Here is a 19903-nt window from a genome sequence, read left to right on the forward strand (position 1 = left end):
TGACCCAAAGGGATTGCAACTAAAGTAGTTAAGCAAGTGGCTAATGCTATATTTGTTGAATAACCATACTTGGAAAGGCTTGAAGCTATAGTTGATGCAGAAAATGTGGGCTCCCAAAGGGTGCTAGATAAGGCTGGGTTCCAAAGGGAAGGTGTTCTAAGGAAGTATATGATTTTGAAGGGGAAAACTAGAGACCTGGTGATGTTTAGTCTTCTTTCTTCTGATCCCAAGAGCTGACTATTTGTTCAAAGTTTTTGTTTTAATTTGTATGTGATTTATGAATCTTAAGCCACCCACTAGCTGAAAACATTGATTAAAGTTATATTCAAATATATAATAAAATGCACATATAATTGAGCATTTAATTTAATTGAGGAACCATGTGTTTATATCACGACACCTAAATTAGCTCTCCTGGCTTCCCTCCCCTTCTTTAAAAGGGGAATATCAATACTTTCTACGGAACTGAAAAGGGAATATCAATCTATTTTGCCATGACCATCACTAAAGTTCAGTAACTAAAATGGATATCAAAGATTTTCCTACTATTTCAAATTTATTACTAATTGATTTATATATTGATACAATTTATCCAGCTTTTGTTTTTGGACAGCTCTCTTTCGATTTCTGCTTGCAATATTTAATGATTGGACTGTCATCAATACATATGTTGTAGGTGAACTTCTATCTTCTCACATTCTCTACATTGCTTTAAACAATTGAAAAGCAAGCTTGTGGCTGTATGGCACAAGTTTGTCAACATAAATATACAACTATTTATTGAATAGGTTATTTTACCATTAATTAATAAAAGTAACGAACAAGAGTTTTCTTAATTTCCTAAAAAGACTATGCTACTAGTTAGTAGTTACTAAGGTTGGCAAATAGTATTACTTTATTCAGTTGAAAATTCAAAATTGTAAAAATTTGGGCTAAAAGTGCTATAATATGTCTTTTCATATGAAAGCTAACTTTTAACTCTTTTATCAATTACGGAGTAAATTGGCTCTTATTTTAAATGATGCTAAAACCCCACTTGATGTAATTTCCTCCGTTGCGCTCTGTTTGGGTTTAATATATGTGGGTTCCTGCAACGAAGAGGCTGCTTAAGCAATTATATTTGCATTAATGGATTGAAGTGAGTCAGAGTTGGGGGAGCCCCTAACTTGGCTTCTACCTTTAGGCCTTGGTCTTCTGTACACACACGCGTGTGCACACACACACACACACACACATGTATATGTGTGTGTGTATATATATATATATATATGGCACACAAAAAAAAAATAATAAAACCAAATAAATACTGAACAATCAAACATAATTTACAATTTACATATTTATATTCAATACTATAAGATTTAAGATTTATAGAGAATGGTATATAAAAGGCTTCTATTCATAAAAAAACAAAAAAACAAAACAATTAAAAATAATTGCTATTAAATTAAACAATCACTCATCCATACAACAATCAAAACACTATAAATTACAAAACAAAACAACTTCAAAAATACACACCAAAAATATCATAAAAATACTCTCTCCACAATCACAAAAATGAGCATGCAACATGAATTACCAATAGAAGAATTGCTCGAAATATTTTCTATTGTTGGAAGACAATCACCAAAATTTTTAGGCAACATCAAAGTCAGGTACACAAATTTATATTCACATCTCATGTTTATTACTTTCACATGATCTGCCCACTTTTTCTCTACTAATCACAATCTACCACATCCAAAATTGTGGCACAAAATATTGTAGTCCTATATTTTCTCTTTTTATTAACTTTATACTATGAAGTCGTGCACAATCCTAGAGTCATTTTTATATTTTTAAAGAAAAATATTTTTTAGCTTTGCAATCCAATATTGCAATTGTGATGATAATAATGTTCACGTGCAATCCTTAGTATATGATTATTGTCATGTTTTGTTACCAGTTAATTTTTGTTTAACACATTAGTTTCTTAATGTGTTTTTTGTTTTTAAAAAATAGATGCAAGCGATTCAATCGGCTAATCAAAAAGAAAAAAGTTATTCACCACATCAATCTAACTGGACTGCTCCAAAATCCTTTATTCCTTCGAAATAATGAAGAAAAACTCATTCATCAATGCTTTAGGGTTAGAAACAAATAAGCACTATTTTGGGTCGGAGCTCACAAATATTTTGTACAATATCAAACTAAAGTGGGGAAAAGAAATCCTTTTCAAGCAAACATAAAAGGAGACAAAAATGCAAAGTATGGACTAACAATTGCACTATTATGTGAATCAAATGATGAAGGAATACAACTACTATTATCAATTCTAAACCAACTAGATGGAAAACAATTGCTGTAAAACTATCGACAAATCCTTCGACATACAGTTTTTGAATCAAACACATTTTGCATACCAAAAAACCAAGCATGCAAGAAAAATAGAGTGGGTCAATGGGATCGTGAATGCCTTTACCCTTATGGAAATGAAGAATTACATGTAACATGCAAAATGTGCTCAATTGACTTGGAAATGCCAAATTTGGTAGAAATTATGTTCCCAAAAAAAAGAATACAATAAAATTTCCTCATCCTATTCATAATACTAATCTCTATCTTCAAAGAATAGATCTTTTTATTGTTATTATTATTATTATTATTTATTTAAAAAGACTTGCAAGGACTTAATTACAGTCCTCTAAAGTTTTCACCTAGCATGACTCTAGCTTGAAATTTATAAAATCTTATCTATCTATTTTTAAGTGAATTAAATTTTACTAACTTGGGAAGACAGTTGATCAGCTTTGGAGTGACTACAAGGCCGAGTATGGCAACTAAGTAAGGGCTATGGTTAAGAGCTTACTGAATTGAAATGAATAAATTATAGTTGTATCCTTTTCGCATCTAATTCCAAGACCAAAACCTCCTATCATCATGAATCTCACAATATATTGGTCATACATATATAATGCAGCTTAAGTATTGATACATTGAAAAATATTCAAAATAATAACACTATCATAAAAAAAAATTAAAAAAATTTTATCACGTGCTACGCATGGGTCCGCGACTAGTTAATATAAAGTACAAAAAATTAACATAAAGCACCTCATATCTGGATCATAAAAGAGTATTAAAGTTGACCTTGCTGACTCATACTCTAACAAATTAGTTGCATAAGGCCTAAAAATTCTAATTCCACTATTCTAAGTGGACCTAGCATTTTTGGGCTCCTACAAACATAAAGCACAAAAATATTATTAAAATATAAAAATAAATAAACACAAATAAACTCTAAACGGTAAACAATACTCAAAATAAATTTTTATTAAAAATATTTACTTATTTTATAATGTATTATTATTATTATTATTTAATACTTTAGTTTTAATTATTTTAAAATTTGTGAGCTTACACGGAAATTAATATTCATCAAGCCGTGCATCGGAGATAATATTAGTTTTATACTATTTTGTATGCAAAGCATGCTGGTTTTTTTTTTTTTTTTTCCGGAATAAATATTTTATGGAGAACTAAAAAAAGAAAAGAAAAAAAAGTGGGCCTCAGCCATCTCCAATCCTAGGATAGAAAACCCAATCCTTATTACGAAAAAGGCCCATTGGGTCAAGTTGTTTGGGTCGAGCTTGGGTCAGATTTGATCCGGATTCAAATTTTAGGTTTGAATAGTTTGATACTCTCTCTCAGATAAAACCCTAAAAGGCCAAAAACTCTTTAACTCGGCGCAAAGCTCAGCTCAGTATCAAAACAAAAGCTCCCGCCATGGAGGATGAAGTTTCTGCTACTTCAAGGCAATTGTGTCCTAACAAAGATGGATCAGTCATCGTGTTTAATGGATTGGACTGGTACAAACATAATAATAGTTTCATTGATGCCGAACCATCAATGCAATGGTTCTCCATTAAGGTTCCAGGCATCCCAAACCCAGACGCAGAAGAAGAGGCTCGTTCTTCTTCTTCTTCTTTTTCTTTAGAAAATGAAAAGCTCAATCCGATTTCCGTAGTGGGGTTTCGCAGATCAAGTCACTTTGTTGCATTAGGGACATCTATCTATTGTTTTAGACCAGATCATACGCAAGCTTTTACGTTTAACGTTACTTGCCCTAGTATTGGTTGGCAGGATAGTCTGAATCTTCCTGGACGCGACCTAAACATTATTGCCCTGGACGGTAAATTATTTGTTTTTAGGGGTGGTGTTAAGTTTCAGGCTTTTGATCCGAACTTAGGAACATGGGAACAGTTACCCGATCCTCCATCTGATATTCCCATGTTTCATTAGTGGGAAACCACTCTTCTTGAGGCCACTAAACAGATTCTTGTTACTTCACTCGTTCCTGGGACTGCAGATTCTGATGGTTGCTGTCCTGATTGTAAATTCTTGACATACAATGTCACAGAACGTTCTTGGACAAAGCTTAACCCTTTCGTGCGCAAACTACGTGGCGATTATCCGGTTTCTAATGGTTGGAATGATCGTGATGATCGGAGATCGAATAATCATAAAGCTGTAGCAGCTGGAAATACTCTCTACTGGGTTTGGTTCGATACAATGGCTGCTTCGGATGATTTGGTTATGCAGGCTTATGATCTAAATGAGGACGAGTGGTTCAAGGGTAGCCTGAATGTTCCCAAAGAAATTTTTGTGAAGGATGAATATCTCAGTAAAGAGATCCTCTGCGGCTTATCCACTTACGCGATCACAAGTTCTGCTTTCTCTTGCAATCCTGCATCTATAAGCAACGCGGACCGGGTTTTCAATACTTGAATTGTATCACAATTGATGTTTCTCCAATGTTAAAGGAAGATCAGGGCCAGGACCAGAACTTGGGTGGTTTCAGGGATTTGAATATTTCCATTGTGTCCAATGAGAAATATCCCATGGAGAATGATAAAGAAATCTTGGATACTCTGTTGCTGTAAGTTTCTACCTCTCTACAAGATCATCCTAAGAGGCTACATCTTATTAAAGATGTAGCACTTGTCTTAAATGCACCTAAAAATAACATTACTTTCAGTGACTTATGTGTAAGCCCTGACTTGCAGGGATGGTGACAAAAGAAACCAAAGTTAGAAGTGTAACGAGCAAACATATTCTCTTCCTTAACAAAACAGGTATACTCTTTTCCATCTTCTTAGGCAGTCACTTTATTGATGAAAATTGTCAAGTATTCCCAACAGAACAGTATATATACATATATGTTAGGGGTTTGTAGTAGTTTATTCCCCATCAACCAATCATCTAGTATGTACAATGAGATTATATGCAGTAGAAACAATGACACAGGGAATGGGTAACCTACATTCATGATGTAGTCATTTGTGTTCAATTGCTTCACATAGCACATCTACAATATCATTATGAATGTTATGTGGGTGCTTAAGTGGGATGATTGGGATTGACTAAAATGAATAAATTGAGCGTGAGTGGTCTATATATATAATTTCACAAAGATATAAGGACTGCCACATGTAACCCAGATGAATACATGAATCACTAACATTATAAAATGCTGAAGAAATAATAATAGACAATACATAACATAGACCAATAAAAGATTGGTCTTGTAATAGCTAACAAGATTGAGCAAAATGGATTAATTGTACTTCTTTAGTATGGGTTTAGATGCTCCTACATCATTGTTAATCCTTGTCAAGGTTTATTTCATATTTGAAGATGCGAGAGGGACAAAAAATAAATGATTTGCTGGATTTTCTTATTTGGTACTAATATAATTCTTCAAGAGACTTTCCTAATGGGTAAAGTAACACCTGAAAATTTTCATGATGAAATCAAATGCTGCTCTTTGTACACCTATTGGACAATGAATGTGATGGGGATAATTTTTTTTTTTTTGGGTTTCTTTCCTTATGTTTTTGCATCGGTTTGTTTGAAAGGGGGGGGGGGGGGTGTTATGAGGTGGATGATTAGGATTGATTAAGATGAATGAATTAATCATCTCTTGGTTTTTTCATTAGCAAATTATAAGGGTTTCTGGTGTTAAAGGACTAATATTTTGTTTAGGTTTAGGGAGCAACACACAAGGTCCACATGTATATGAGATGAGATCATGAAGATTAGTGATAAGGAACAAAACAAGAGTAGCAAAGGCTTTTTATTATGTAGTAAGGGTAACATAGATCTAATATGAACAAGCTAAAAGATGCTATATTTCATGAAAATTGATGTTTACAACGGGTCTAGGAAGAAATTCCAGATCCAAAATGAGATCATAGCACAAGGAATAAAATAAGATTGAATTTGAAATAATAGATTATAAATTTATAGGTTTAAGCTACCTACAATGATTCAAAACAGGCTAATTATAATAGCATGTAACAAGTAAATCTCTTGATCATCCAATTTCATTGAGAGTCACATGTAAGTCAGATGGGTACAAAATGTTAAAGACATAATAATGAACGAAATATAACATAACTAAAAGACTAGTCTTATAATAGCTAATGGGCTGAACAAAATGGCCAATGAACTAATATGTATTATCTGCCTTTATGTACCCTCATCATTTTTGCTCTATGTTTAATGTGGTTATTTACTTGACATGATTAGTTGATTGATGTTACGTTCTCAAACATGTTTCCGGTGTGAACTATGGTAAATATATAGAAAATATATTTCTTGTTAGACTAGCTCTAACCATGCAGTAGTGTCAATGCAGTCAACTATTGAAACCTTATAGTGGTTTGGGTTTGAGATTCTTATGGTAATTATGAACTTGTCTCCACCATTGAAAAATTGAATTAACTAGTGTTATTTTTTGATGTTAGTGCTTTGATGATCATTGTATGAGTGTTTGAATATTCCCTTTATTTTTTCTTGTTGATTTTGCAGGACCTTTTTTAATAATGCCTTTTTTTGTCAACAGGGATGAGAACAGAGTTTTTGTTTGTGCTAGAGTTGCTATTTCCAGCATGGTTATCATATGCATGGGAGACAAAGGCTAGGCTTCTTCTGTTTGGAATTTTGTGTAATAATATAGATCTAGGAAAATTTTAATTTTTGAGGGAATCATTCCCATCTCTTCCGTCACATATTTTTGCCTTGAGGACTTGGAAAGAGAAAAAAAGGGCAATCCTTCCATTGGTAATTTTTTTTCTTGTTCCTTGAATTATATATTAAAGTTTACTCAGGTAACAAAACTTGTTGGTTTATATAGAATCATTATGGATATTCATTTTCTAGACTCTGTTGAAGCTCAAAATTGAGATTATGTTGAGTTTCCTTTGTATTTTGCCCATCTAAAAAGCTTCTTAAACCATCAGGGGACGTATAAGATCTTTGAGGAAACCCTTGGTACTTGCACAAGCAACTTCTTTGGCCTCAAAAGGTTGCCAATTTAGTTATCTTCCAAGTAAGATCCTACACTAATAATCGACCCAATAAATTTAAATGCCTCAGGTGTTCTTTTTATTGAAGTAGGGATGAGAACTATGAATCAAATGTTCCTTTTTATCTGCCTAATATGATCCTACATTATAAGGGAATTGTTGGAGGAATGTTTGTGAACCTCTTCAAAATGTGGGGTTAGGCATACAGATTGGGTTCTTTACCAAGCATTGCTGGGTAAATGGTTGTGGCGATATGCTTTGGAGAGAGATGCTTTGTAGAGACAGATTGTTGACATAAAATATGTTAGAATGTGGAGGGCTGGTGTTCAAATGCTATACATGGACCATATGGGGTATGCCTTTGGAAAAGCAGAACGAAGGGTATGATACTTTTCATCGCTTTGTTAGCATTAAGGTGGGGGATGGACATTCTATTAAATTCTTGCATGATTCTTGGGGTGGGGACCTTCCTATATAGGAGAATTTCCTGAGTTGCAGTATGGCTTTGCACATAAATAAAGAGGCATCAGTGGTAGATCTAATTTTATTCTCAAGGGATAGCTATCATATTTCATGCTCTTATAGGCATGTATGATTATAAAAAATATTCTACATGTATTATGTTGTTAAGGAGTACTGCAATGGTTCAAGTTCATGACGTAGGGTAATGGGAGAAATGAATGTAAACTTAATTGATCTGAGATAATCAGCTTCCAAGAGAGAAAATAAGAGGAAATGAATGAAGAAAGTTATGCCTGATTTCTTGGTTAATGTTTTACACTTTTGAGCAAGTACTTATATAGGTTTAGTTGGCCTTACATATTAAGATTTATCCATCCTTGCCACTTCTTATAACTAATCTTGCAATTATTATATGTTACAACATTTAGGCCCATCACAAATGCAATGTTGTGACAGACTATTTTCGTAACTGATGTGACAGGTTGTTAAATCACAGATGAGAGATCTTTGAGGAACCCTTGTAACTGTACAAGCAACTTCTTTCCCAAGAGGTTGTCAACTTCTTTCCCATTAAGCTCAGTAAAGGTTCTTTGCCCATTCAATAACTCTAGTGACAGCCTTTTTTGACAAAATATCTTTCAACCATTGAGGCAGCAAGTTATTGATGGTAAAAAGTAAAGTGATGTTAGTAATGGATCCAAACAAAAATCAATAAAAACCTCTCAACTCAATTTTTGTGATAAATATTGTGAAAATTGTTGTCTTTATAACATTTCTCCTTCTAACACATACATTTCGAAAGATTGTCAAGACTATGAAATAACAATTGCATCATGTATGTGATTTGGGAGATTCTCTTTTAGTTTAGAAGTGGAATAGGTTGGTGTTAACATTACCTGTCCAAGATACCAAATAAAAAAAATACATACACATCTAAGATGAGTTTTGTCATACCAAACTTTTTGTTCTTGCCCTACATTGTTGTATTTCTCTTACTAACATCGACGAAATGCTTTCTAAAGGAACTAATTTTGGGGTCAAAATGGGAAAATGCCCTTTTCACGCAAAAAATCCAGTTTTTTGCTCTTTTTCTCAAACTAAATAAGGAAATGCTCCTCTTTTATAACTTGATAATATCAAGGTCGAGTTTTATGAAGAACTCGATCCTTGTATAATCGAGTTTAGTGGAGATTTTTGCCATACTGGCTAGCCAGCGTGGCATTTTCTTTTGTTTAATCCCTAAATAACTCGATTATTTCAAAATCGAGTTATATAACCGACTATGTAGATATCGAGTTACACTCGTGTTATAACTGTTTCAGACTGTCTTGGTGTTAGGCGTAGACTTTTTTTGTTTTAATATAACTCGATTACTTTAATTTCGAGTTATAAAGGCAACTCGCACTCCGTAAAATCGAGTTACTTACTTCAGGTCAGCTTCTCATTGAAAACAATTTATCTCCTTTGGCAACTGATACCGGGCATTAGATTCTCCTCATTTTCAGATCAACTTCTCCTCATTTTCAAAATTTTCTCCCGAAAGTTGGTGTTATCTTTCTATCATCTTAGGTGAGAAACTCATTTTCTTCTTTAAAGTACATAGAGAATTTTATTGTGTAGGTAAAAAGTAGTTGTAGATATTACAAAAGTTTATCAACCATAATGTATGTTTTTGTTAGAGAAGAATATTCATTTGATAGGTTGTATTACTTGTGCTTTGGTATTTTCTTGAATGAGTGTTATGTGAGTACATTGTGGTTATATTAGTTGTTTGGTGCTACAAGAAATGTACAATAATCTAATTTGGGTGATGAGTGTTATGTGTGTACATTGGGTTATATTGGGTCTTTGGTGGTGTAAATTTTATTGACAAAAAATAAAAATCTTTAAATTTGCAAAAGTTGAATATATATAATCATCATTGGTCAGACATTAACAACAACATTTTGTATTGTACACAATGTGTAGACATTAACAACAACATCTAATGTTTATGGTCACATGTGAGTGTTAGTATTTCATTTTTAGCGTGTAATAGTACACAAATTTATGAATGTCTTTGTCGTGAACCATCTTATGCAGCATTACATTATTTACCAACAGTTGATGCACATTGTTAACTTAATCATTTGATGTTATTGTATTCAGCATCAATGTTTGGTTCTAGCAACCCTTTCATCTATAGGTCTTGCGATGTGTTCACTGCTATAAGTCGTTGCTGGGTATTGGAAGATGAGTTCAGCTATCCAATCGATCCGACTTTGCGAAATAGTACAAGGGTTCATAATACCATGAGACAGGAGTGGGCTTGGTTACTCTGTGAACAGGAAATGTTTTATGATGAGTTGGTTGGTTATAAGTTGCTAGTGCCTCAGCGACTTGCATAGCAGATGCCAAGAGACACAATCGACAAACTTTGTAAAGCATTGAACCGCATAATAGAAGAAAATAATCGAATGCAGATATGTCTTAATTGATATCGGACCCAAGTCAAGATTCGAGAGTCAGTGGAGTGTAAGTTGTATGAACACGCACAATACATGCAATCACTTCTTGCTAATCCCATTTATTAGTTAGATGTGGAGATGTCAGATGAAGAGTAATCATGTCGTGGTGTAATTGGACTTTGTTGGAAAACTATTTTCCTTAACTATGTTTAAGTGACTCTCGACAGGAGAATGCAGGCTATTCTAGAAGATTCGCAGTAGTTCCTCAATCCTAACAAAGTAGTTCCTCCGGAATCCAATGAACAACAATGATTACTTAGGATTATTTTGCAAATTTGTGGCACTGTAGCAAAATCATTACCGATGGCAAGCTGTGCACCCAAGTACGAAAAGACAGTGCAAGTTTTGTTATGCCAAAACCTAAATGTTAAGTCAGCAACACTTCCAAATGCCATTTCTTCCCGTCGCATTCGTCTTCAGGATGATCTAATCATAGGTTTTCACTTCTCAGTAAGTGAAAGATTTGTCCCCGGGTGTACGTTGAAAGCTTCTATAGTAGAACTCATTTGAGAGGGCTTAGGGGTCTTAGTAGTTGCATTTGTACTATGTAAACCTTATTATTAATTGTAAAGAGCATGCACGTTATTCGTAATCTTGATTATTCTCACTTAACGCATAAAAGTTAAATATTTTCACACATGATGTTTTTCAATATGCACCTACGGCATAACACAAAAAACTTAGATATTCTTACACAATACCACCAATATACATGCATTGCATATCGAACAGTAACACTACTAACATTATTAACTTAACCCGTAGACATAATACACACACCATATAGGCGTTCATTCTGACAGGTAGTCCTCATAGTTAACGACATTGTTACGTTCCACCGAGGTGAGTTATTTGTTGGTTGTGGTGGCCAACTCTTTCGCAAGTTGTAGCATATGATACCTGCATCTACGGAGTATCATAAGATTGTTCTCGTTTTTTATTTTAGCCATGGCACACTCATATTGGTGTATGTTTCGCCGTGGCAGAGTGAGCAAGATACGATCGACAAGAAGCGCTCCGAGTCGATCATCATGCAGAGCGCTGGACTCGTTCACGTGGAACTCCCACTCCCACCACAGTCCGGCATAGTATTCCCCCTCATCAGAATCTCTCTCCCTCCTATAGTTATTTGGAAAACAAGGTAGCATCCAATTGCGCGTTGACATTGGAAAATGTGACTTCAGATCAGTATGTGTAGATGTTTTGCAAGGGTAGATGTAAATGGGACTTTATATAGGAGTTTTGCAAAGGTAAATATTCATGTGGATGTGACTATATATAAGAGTAAGTATTCACGTGAATAAAGATGATATGACTCGACAGTATTCTTCAGTGGCGAGCTGTTAAGCAGAACATGCAGAACTGCGAACATGACTTGACTGAACAAAAGTGTTTGTTGGTGCACGTGGTTCGCTGAGGCAGCTGTTTGATATGGCTACAGCTTATGCTACAGCAGTGGGCTGGTGATGTGTACTGCAAAAGAGCTTGCGTATTTATTCACTTAAAGATTATTCAGCATTCTTGTGCTTCATCTAACATGACTTGACGAGACAATGTCAAGCTATGTTAAATGTATCAAAAACTTTTCAAAGCTATGCATCTTTGAAAACGGTGCAGTGCAAAAGGATGCATATTTTTGTATTAACGTGTATGTAGGTAATATGACTAGACAGGATTCAATAGTGCAAAACTATTGAGCAGCACATACAGCACTGTGAACATCAGTGTAGCAATAATGGACAGCTTACCCCTAAAATTGATGTATAAACTTTTCAGGGATGCTCTACCTCCTTGAAAACTGTGCATTGCAAAGAGTTGCACATCTATGTATTAACATGAGTGAGGATGGGTATTTGTGGTCAAGGTTCAATAATGCCGAGCTGTTGAGTAGCATATGCAGAACTGCAAACATGAGTGTAGCAATGGTGGACAGCTCACCCCCAAAATTTTGCTTAAACTTTTGCGGGATCCTCTACATCAATTGACATCCTATAAATGTAACTTAGCTACTTAATAGTCAAGTTTTTAAGAAACTCGACTACATGGAAATCGAGTTATGATCACTACCTATTGTCCACATATGAGAACCCATGCACGTGTCTGGCTCTTTCATATCCAAAAAGCTTCAGTGTGTGGGTTCAGAAAAAGAAATCTTTAGAAGTGAACAAGCATGCTACAGCTGTGGGCCCCTTTTTCTGACACTGTGTGTGTGCCTATATAAATACATATATATGTATGCCTATATATCTATATATAAACAAACTTACGTACCCATATATGATCATATATATATATATAGGGATGTTTATATATAATGTGTGCCCTTAGGGCACACATTATGTCATCAATTTTTGGAAACATTTTGTTGGAAGTTGAAAAAACTGTCAATATTTTTTCAATTTTTTTTTTCCAAAAATGATTAATTATTGTGTGGCCTTAGGGCACACATTCACAAAATCTTATATATATATATATATATATATATATATATATATATATATATATATAGTAATGTATGTATAGATACTTGTGAACATATATATAAACAAACATACAAGTGATTTCCTATGATGATGATATATGCATTCATCCATAGGTATCAACAATGATGTAACAAGCAATCATGGGTTTAAATTTTCTAGCTCTTTCAATTCTGAAAAGTTTTAGTGTTTGGGTTCTGAACACGAAAGCTTAAGAGGTGAACAAGTTTGCCTGACTGTGTTGTCATTTTCCTCCTCACTATTGCATCCTCACCCAACGTGCTATAGCTATGGTCTCCTTCTTCTTTGTTGTGGCACATCTCCCCTGACAGGTATATCTTGACTTTTGAAAAAACTATGATTACGCTTGGATTGACACTTTAGTGTGAATGTGATTACTTTCTACTATGATTCTTACATTGTGTGTATGTCTATATATATATATAGGTATGTTTTATATATAATGTGTGCCCTTAAGGCACACATTAAGTCAACAATTTTTGGAAACATTTTGTTGGTAATTGAAAAAACTGTCAATACTTTCTCAATTTTTTTTCCAAAAATGATTAATTATTGTGTGTGTGTGTGTGTGTGTGTGTGTGTGTGTGTGTGTGATAATGACTCTATATACATATATATATATATATATATATACACACACACACACATAGTAATGTATGTATAAATTACCTGTGAACATATATATAAACAAACATACATGTGATTTCCTATGATGATGATATATGCATTCATCTGTAGGTATCAACAATGATGTAACAAGCAATCATGGGTCTAAATTGTCTGGCTCTTTCAATTTTGAAAAGTTTTAGTGTGTTGGTTCTGAACAAGACAGCTTGAGAGGTGAACAAGTTCGTCTGACCTTGTTGGCATTGTCCACCTCACTATTGCATCCTCACCCAGCGTGCTACAAAAAATGTTTCCAATTCTCAATAAAATGTTTTCAAAAATTGATAGCTTAATGTGTGCTCTGAGAGCACACATTATATATAAACATGCATGTGTATGTATGTGTCTATATATATATATGATCATATATGGGTACGTAGGTTTGTTTATATATAGATATATAGGCACACACACACACACACACACACACACAGTGTCAGAATCACAGTAAGAAAGTAATCACATTCACACTAAAGTGTCAATCCAAGTGTAATCACAGTTTTTTCAAAAGTCAAGATATAACGATTAGGGGAGATGTGCCATAATAAAGAAGAAAGGGACCATAGCTGTAGTACAATTGGTGAGGATGCCATAGTGAGGAGGAAAATGCTAACACGGTCAGACGAACTTATTCACCTATCAAGTTTTCTTGTTCACAACCCACACACTAAAGTTTTTCAAAACTGAAAGAGTCAAACAATGTAAACCTATGATTGCTTGTTACATCATTGTTGATACTTATATATGTATGAATGCATATATCATCATCATGGGAAATCACGTGTATGTTTGTTTACATATGTGTTCACAAGTATCTATACATACATTACTATAAATATACGTATATAGTGTCACTATCACACACACACACACACACATACATATAGGATTTTGCGAATGTGTGCCCTAAGGGCACACAATAATTAAACATTTTTGGAAAAAAAAATTTTTTTGAAAAAGTATTAACTGTTTTTTTAGTTCCCAACAAAATGTTCCCAAAAATTGATGGCTTAATGTGTGCCTTAAGGGCACACATTATATATAAACATGCCTCTATATATATATATGATGTAGGTTTGTTTATATATAGATATATATGCATACATATATATATACACACACACACACATAGTGTCAGAATTATAGTAAGAAGGTAATCACATTCACACTAAAGTGCTAATCTAAGTGCAATCACAGTTTTTCCAAAAGTCAAGATATACCTGTTAGGGGAGATATGCCACAACAAAGAAGAAGGGGACCATAGCTGTAGCACACTTGGTGAGGATGCAATAGTGAGGAGGAACATGCCAACACAGTTCACCTCTCAATCTTTCTTGTTCACAATCCACACACTAAAGCTTTTCAAAACTAAAAGAGCAAAACAATTTAAACCCATGATTGCTTCTTATATCATTGTTGATACTTATGTATGGATGAATGCATATATCATTATCATAGGAAGTCACATGTATGCTTGTTTATATATGTATTCACAGGCATCTATACATACATTACTATATATATTTTGAAAAATCCACTGAAAGATTTGTTTCTGCTAACGGAACTAAAATGAAAATCAAGTATGAATTAAATAATGCTCACATTTGCCATAATAATGTTTGCTTTAAGATCCCCTCTGTACTTGTTAAAAACATGACTAATAAAGTAATTCTTGGTTTGCCTTTTATTGATTCTTTGTATCCTTTTCTTACTGAAGATGATGGAATTACTACTGATCCTTTTGGACAAAAGGTAAAATTCAAATTTTGTTCAAACTGTGAAACTCATATTGATAATGTTAATAAACATCTTAGCTTCATTAAACAAAAGGATAGCTCTAAGAAGACTGGTGGACAACTCTATGCTCATTTTTTGCCAACAATAATTGCCAATTGTCACAGTGTCCTGATGAATGATAGTTACCCTGACAATATGGATATCTCTTTTGTTGACTACTTGCATGATGACAAAAACCTTAGTGAAAAGCATATCTTCACCAAAGAATGTCCTACGGATGCTAAAACTCAAAAAAGCATTCTTTGCATTAGGCTTTTGACCAAGACTTTGCTTTGGTCCAAATTTGTCCGAAGCATGTTCTCCTCCTACCCCAATATTCTCCAAAATAATCATTGTCATCCTAACACTCATTGTCCAGCACAACTAATATATATTACTATTCACCTTTGGCTTTTGAAACATACTTTTCAAAAGAATTTTATTGGTACTATTTACTCTCACTTTTCCAAAAAATATTCTATCATACTATTAACTATGGCCAACTGGCTTAACATCCTCTCCCTTACTTGGCAGGACAAAGTAAGATTTAATACTACCACTACTAAGTGGAATATTATGACTTCTTCGGCAGAGAAGAGGGACAAGGGGAAAGCACCTGCACAGGACTTTCCTCAAGACAAAAGGCTCCCAGCGGGACACCCTTTTGTAATGCATGAAGGCGCATCTTCTGGAGTAAAATCCAGTAATGCAACATCCCTTCAGGAATTTGTCCTGGTAGAGGTGACATATTCCAGTGGTGATATCATATTAACTTTATAGGAAGTATTGAACAAAGACTTGCAATTCCATAATGGAGTCTATAGTGAATTACCAGATTCCATTAAATTCATTCTAGACAACCTTCAAGCTACCCATTCTTCAGACGATCACAAACTATTCAACAAAACCATGAGAGCACTTGAAATTCACCTTGTTAACCTTGCTACCCAAATTGTTGACCCTACTACTGAAAATGCAGCCTTTGCTGACCAACTTTTTAATTGCCTTGTTTACGCTCAAAACCATCATGATGAATCAAACCTGATTAGTCAACTCTTTGGCAAAGAGGAAATCCATTCAATGGATAGAAAGACTATAATGGGTACTGATTTTGCTAGATTGAGTCTAAAAAACCAAACTTTGCTTAACAGTGTTGTTGCCAACTTGCCTCAAGAAGTACAAACTTGTATTTTTGAAATCAAGGCTATGACTAAAGATCTTGATCTTTGGTTAAAACATTTCAAAACCCTTGTCTCAATTGCCCCTACCATTGTTGAACTTGATGGCCCCAACAGAGGCTACCTGAAAAAGAAATGGGGAAAATACTTTGGGAGCAGTCTCAGAGTACATGAAAAAACCCATCCTTTCCCTAGCCTTTTGATTAATTATGAAGATGGTTCTGATGATGATCCTTATTGGCTTTCTCAAATGTTTGAATTTGGTTTTGTCAGACTCATTAAATTAACGAGTCATGATCAAATTAACCAGTTCCTAATATTATTCGAAAGGCCGTTGTAGATGTTGCAGTAACCGTTTATGTTTCAATCCGATGTTGGAGTACTTTGCCCGAATGGGAAAAGAAAAATTGGATGAATGTTCAACCTTCCAAGCATCTTGTTCTCATTAATGGATATACTTACCAAGGTCAATGGTAAGAAGGAAATGCTTATGTTTCACATAAACATCCCTATGCTTTTGCTGAATGTTGGAGAAGTTACTTTAATAATTGAATTCTTGATGTCTCTGAAGAATTATGGAAAGACTACCATTTCTTTGGTTGTACAGACAGAATTTCTGTTTTTGTTAACAAACCTTATGCTTCTGCGGTCCGGCACTTACAATGGGCAGAACATGATGACCCAAGAATATTTCTCACAAGAGATCCTGTTTACGAACCATTAATGTATTGTGGTTTCTGTAACCAATATTCAACTTATCATGAACATGAATACAATGATGATCCCCCATGGGATCCCTCTCCAGGGAACCCTTATGCTGATTACCCATCTGATGCAGCTTCTACCTAGAAGCATAGTGATCCCAGTAAAAGACTTCCTTATTGATCTAGATGATGCTACTAGTTACTATTTACCGAAGATGCTTTCCTGATAATAATGATTTCTTGTTGACTATATTCTTACCTATAGGACAAACCATTCTGGCACCATCCCTACGTATCAACTTTCCTCCATTGTTGACTTTCCAAAGATGAAGACTTTTCCAAAAAGATAAAGCTATTTACTTGCTATTTTGCTGATATTTTGAGCACAACATGCCAAACTACTTTCGGTCCCAAAAGCTGATCTGATTCCTTCCGGATATTGCTCTCTTATTGCCCCTCACGGGTCCTGATATGAATAGTAAAATGTCACTATTTGCTTTGTACTATTTATTACTTTACTCACTTATATAAAGGGGGTTGTCCCTTATTGTAAAACACAGAATCTTTTCTAGGATTTCTCTTAGAACTCTCTCTAGGACTTCCTTAGATCAAGATATCTCACTGATTACACAAAGCTTGTAACTAGGAACTAGGACTAGCTTTCAAGCCTTGTACTGTTTACCCAACCTGTTGATCACTGTAATCTTGTTGCTACTATTACTACTGTAAGTATTTTGATGTATATTCAATAAACACTGCTGTTTTCAATACTTTGAATTATTTTGATATAACAACTGCTTGGCTGGTTCTACCGCCTTACTTTCAATTATCATTTACTTTGAATTATTCCATATATCTGCTATCTGTTGTGCTTCTGCCTTCTGCGCTGTCGTCCTTCCCCCTTTATGGTATCAGAGTCATTCTTTCCTTGGTCGATAGTGTTGTTGTGTCTTTCATATTCTGTCCGTGTCTACCTGACCTTGTGATACTTCGTTGTTGTGTTGGTCTCATCGTCGTTGGCGCCACCGCCATTGTAAAAAGTCCCAGATCCAAACAGTAAGGCCAGTGAAGCCAGGAGAGTGTGAGGGTGTGAGAGGAATATGGTTGATGACCGGTATGTGTTACGAAATGTAACGGTTGTGAGAAAAACATGATAATTGAGTGTTATAACTAAGATAGATATTGATAGGATGTGGAGATCCGACTCCTCTGTTAGCTCTAGGACTGGTTGTCCTTCTGATATTGTGAATGAAGAAGACCTCACTGTTGGAGAAAGTGAGTACCCAGATTTTAGAAAATAGAATATTCCTAAGATTTCTACTAAATCTGTTTATGATCTTAATTGGACTGAAAAAATTATTTTCTCTGAATATAGAGCTAGAACTGTTGAACAAACCTTTTCTATTTCCAAAACTCATGAAAAATGTTGTTTATTTTCTAAGAAAAATATTAACGAGTTTCTGTCCAAGAAAAATCTTAAATATTTACACATTGGTTTGGTTCAAGTTGCTGTTAAACCTTTAACAAGAAAAGGAATTGATGCTTCTGTGCTTATGTGTTTACGTGATGCTAGATTTAAGAAATTTAATGATAGCATTCTTGGCATGATTACTGCTTCTTTGTATGATGGTCCTGTTTACTTTGATTGTTATCCTGATCTTGTTCTTATTCTTGCTCTTGCTTTAGATGATCCTAATATTATTAAAGCTTTAACCTTGAACATATTGACATCTGATTATGATATGGATGATGGTAGTAGACCTTTTACTCTTATTTACCGAATTTTTTATAGATTGCTTGATTCCCAGCTAACTCCTCGGTCTAGAGGACGTGATCCTGTTGGAAAAACTATGTTGATTCAATGTTCCACTCCTGATGCTAAGATCCAAGTCCCTAAAATGATTCAATGGCAAGATATTACTCTTCCCAAAGAATGGACTTTGGAACAAGTTGCACCACCTGTTAAACCTGTTTTTGATGAACTTGATCTTACTAAGATTGCACAATATACTGATGGAACTGTTAAAATATTTTTTGATGATACCAAATGTTTTCCTACTCACAAACCTTTGAGAATCAATGAAGGAAGAAAGTCCTTTGTTGGATCTGAAAGTGTTGTTAAAAGAAATGCTGATGTTGACGAATTTTTGAAAAAGAATTTTGAACCACTTGATTTGAAGCTAAAAGGAGTTGCTAGCAACAATTCCCAGGTTAGCAATACTTATTATTCAACTAAACCTGAATTTCTCCCAAAATATGATCAAGAAGAAGAAGAAGAAGATGCAAAATCTGAGGCTCCTTCTGGATCTGATTTTCCACCTATTAAAACTCCTCCTCCTTTCAAACATCTGCGTGTGATAAATTTGATGGATATAGATGTTGAAACCCCTACTTTTCAAATTGATATGGTTGCTTTAAGTAATGAATTCTTTTCTAAAGCAAACCGTGATAAACGAAAGTATTACCAAAGTACTTTTGCTCAGTCTGAAAAAGACAAAAGCAAAAGGAAATGGAGAGAAAAAATGAATTTGTTAAAGCAACATATTTTGTTTTTTGATTATCTTGAGAATTATTATGTTTCAAGAAATGAGGTTCATACCAATTACTTGAACGTAATAAAAAAATCTGCTTTTGTTAAACATGATAAAACTGTTGTTAAATTCAGTCATCCACCCCTTGAAACTGTTTTGATTACTTGCAAAAGTAATAAAGAAAGCACTGAGGTGAAAACCTCCCCTTTCAAAATTGCTGATGATA

The sequence above is a fragment of the Castanea sativa genome, chromosome 7, assembly GCF_040712315.1.
Source record: "Castanea sativa cultivar Marrone di Chiusa Pesio chromosome 7, ASM4071231v1".
NCBI classification, from domain to species: Eukaryota; Viridiplantae; Streptophyta; class Magnoliopsida; order Fagales; family Fagaceae; genus Castanea; species Castanea sativa.